Source organism: Gymnoscopelus braueri (genome assembly GCF_963280865.1).
Source record: "Gymnoscopelus braueri genome assembly, chromosome: 4".
Taxonomy (NCBI): Eukaryota; Metazoa; Chordata; class Actinopteri; order Myctophiformes; family Myctophidae; genus Gymnoscopelus; species Gymnoscopelus braueri.
The window spans coordinates 12,141,830-12,145,263 of NC_137605.1; positions in this window are offsets into that span (position 1 = coordinate 12,141,830).

Genomic DNA, 3,434 nt, shown 5'->3' on the forward strand with positions numbered 1-3,434 from the left:
TATGAACCAAGCCTCTGTTTGGCTAACTACTCTAGATCACTGGTTCACAAAACATTTACCAATAAAGATTTTTTTTGTGTCCTCGGAATGGAAACTAGTGAAAATAGTCGATCTACAAGCTCACAACGCGTTTCTATCTGAAAAGTTGTGAGATTGTAGATCGGCTATTTTCACAAGAAAGTATGTCATACACAAAAAACAACTACTCTCAAAAAAGCATTTCATGTTATTTTTTAAAAATTGCACATGTCTGAATTAACAGGGTCATGTTTTGTACAATGCAATTTAAATGTAACCTGCATTGAATGGGGTTTGAATCGGTGACCTTTAGAACAAGAGGCTAACACTTTACTGATTGAGCTATTCAATCCACAGTCTAAGTTAATGAGAAAGGAGGATCCAAGAAAACAAAACAAAAAGGGGAATGAAGTATGTCATACATTGAAAATAACTACTCTCAAATAAGCGTTTCATGTAATATTTAACAATTGCGCATTTATTCATTGATACAGTCATGTTGTGTGCAATGCAATTGAAATGAAGTCTCCATGAGGTGAGACTTCATTACTCTTTCAGTACTACCAGCTGAACTAGTTTTTTGTTTGTCAACTTTAATAGTTGTGGTTTCCATTCAGCTGAACAGGCACTGTAAGTCTGTTGATGAGAAAGTCTAAGGTATGCCGAATGGAACAATAGAAAATGACTTGAGTCAAAACAGATTATCTACAGTACACGATGAGTGATTAATGAAGGGCATGACAGGATTGAAAGGAATGCAGTGTCACAATAGTTTGATGCAAAGGTGCCTAACTTTGATCAGAGGTGAGGAGGAGGTCTGATGGTGAGGCTGTGGATCAAGGGTTTCCATGGATTATGATTGTGGATTATGATTATGGTTATTATTGGTATTATTGGACACTTTGAAACACTTTCTCTCAACTGACATAAATCAGCTTTACTTGTCCAGTTCTGCCCTCCTTTGCCTTGGTGCTCCTTCTCAACAGATGACATGCCATCTGTTTTTGCTCTTTTCCTGCACCATTTTTCACTGTGGTCACCACATACACATAGCCTACCGTTGACCTTAATTGTTTCATTGTCTGACACACCTCATACACTCCATTAATCCATTGTCTTAAAAAAATGAAATACTAGTATCCCACAAAGGATTGAACAGACTTTTTGACCTTTTCAGGGAATCTTGTTGTCTCGTTGTCCTCACATGATGCAATCATGTACGGGTACAACATACAATACCACAAATCTCCTGCAACATATTAATGAGGATGTCATCCCGACACTTTATGAGTCACCAAAATTATTCAAACAATTTTGTAAAGATTTGATTGTGTATTTTAGAATATGTTTTTACATTGTAATGAAAAAGATTGCCACGGACATGTTGATGACTCCTAACTTCAGAAGGAGCTATTTGCTACCAAGTCAAAGGAGGGTAGAACTGGACAAGTAAAGCTGGTTGTCGTTAGTTAAGCGACAGTGTTTCAAAGTGTCCAATAATGACAAAACAACTATAACTAGAATATTCGCAATTCTGTGAAATTGTGTGGTTGCGCCGACGCCAGTCGCGGGTCGCGGCCGCCGGGACTCGAGGGACACGCCGGGAGGAATACCGTCGGAGGCCGCGCGACGTGTGATTCGAATTTGGTGCAGATGGCATCCCGCGTTTGTGATACGTGGTGTTTTGATTTTAAGAAATAGGCCCCTCCCACTAAATAAATAGGTCCCTCCCACAAATGTAACGGCGCAATTATATAGTCACGTCACTCCTGAGATCACTTGCATACATTTTGTGCATTTGTGGCGCCCCCTATGGATCAAAGTGGAAATGCTTTTGGGGATTCGTTGAGTAAACCACCCTTGACATGTGATTCAAATTTGGGATTGACTGGACGTTTCGTTCGTGATTTTTGGCATTTTTTGTAAAACAGGCCCCTCCAACTAACTTTGGAAGTCAATTACGGACGAACGGTAAGGACTATCAAAATGCCGTTTGGATATGTTTATCGCATGGGTACAGAGATCATGTGTACCGATTTTTGTCAAAATGGACGTGGCCTATATATGGGGAGTTGTGTCATGAACCAAGGAATCCAGGGGGAAATATTTTTTATTCTACAACTACTGTTCAAGAGTTATAGGCCAAAAGGTAAAGTGGGTCAATGTGGCTGACTGTTGTAATTATTGTTTTAATAATTTGGCAATAAACTATAAACCTTCCCTCAAAGTCTTGTAACTCTAGCCCTTACGGTTTCCGAGACAAAAGTACTTGAATGGGAGTTTTTTCATTTTCCCATTAAAGTCGATGGGGAAAGTTAATGCACTAATAAATCAATATCAATTAAACTATGCAACGTATCTCTTAGCAAAGTATAAGCTATCGATTCCCGGTGAAGCAGTCAATTTGACATATGGCAAGAGTGTGGGAAAAATAAACTGTGGGAGAAATAGCGCGCAAAAATAAAGTTTATCTGGAAGAATAATAAAGTCCTGTTAGGGCAACCACACTAATAACACTCCACAATCATAATCCATGGTAACCTTCCATCCACAGCCTGGGACCTCCTCCAACCTAAAAGTTATCTCACCTCTGATCAAAGTTAGGTGCCTTCGCATTAAAATCCTGGCATGCCCTTCATTAATCACTCATCATGTTGGCCTACATTATCTTTTTTAATTCTCAAGTTTCCTTGTTCCAGTGTTCCATTGGCATTTTATCCTTGATGTTTCCATGAGAAGCATTTAACATGTAATTATTGTGTCTAATAAATCAAATCAAATCAAGTGTAGCTTGTTGTGCGTGTCTTCTTTCCTTTGTTACATTTGCATGCCATGGACTTTCTCATCAACAGAGAATACCTAGCTACCGTACCTTGGCAAACCAAAAGAATGGTTTAGCTCAGGGGTGGGCAACTTTGTAGATGGTGAGGGCCACAAAATTTCCTCAATCACTCTGAGGGGCCGCATTGTTTATCGGCAGGGACCCCCCCCCCCCCCCCGTTGGCAAAACGGTCCGGGGGCGGTGCGCCGGTTCGGACCAAAATGCCAGGGCTGAATTTTGGTCCCAGTCCGCCCCAGTTTATCGGCACTCTCGCCTGTAGTACCCCATTACTCAAAAAGCCCATAATAGTCACATATGTGATAAATAAGGGATATTAACTATTATTATTTGTTATAACTTTGTTTTTATTTAGCATTTAGTAATGCTTCTATCAACTTACTACAGCTGTACTGCTAAACAAAACTTCACATTCCTGAGTATGCCTTTCAGAGTATTGCTGTAACCTTGGCTTAAAAATATACAAAAATGAACACTAGAATTATAGTTAATAAGGCTTCTATTAAAATAAACGAGAGCGCACTCTACTGGTGGACTGTTGTAATTAAAATGGTTCATGGAAAGTTGCATGTTTGGA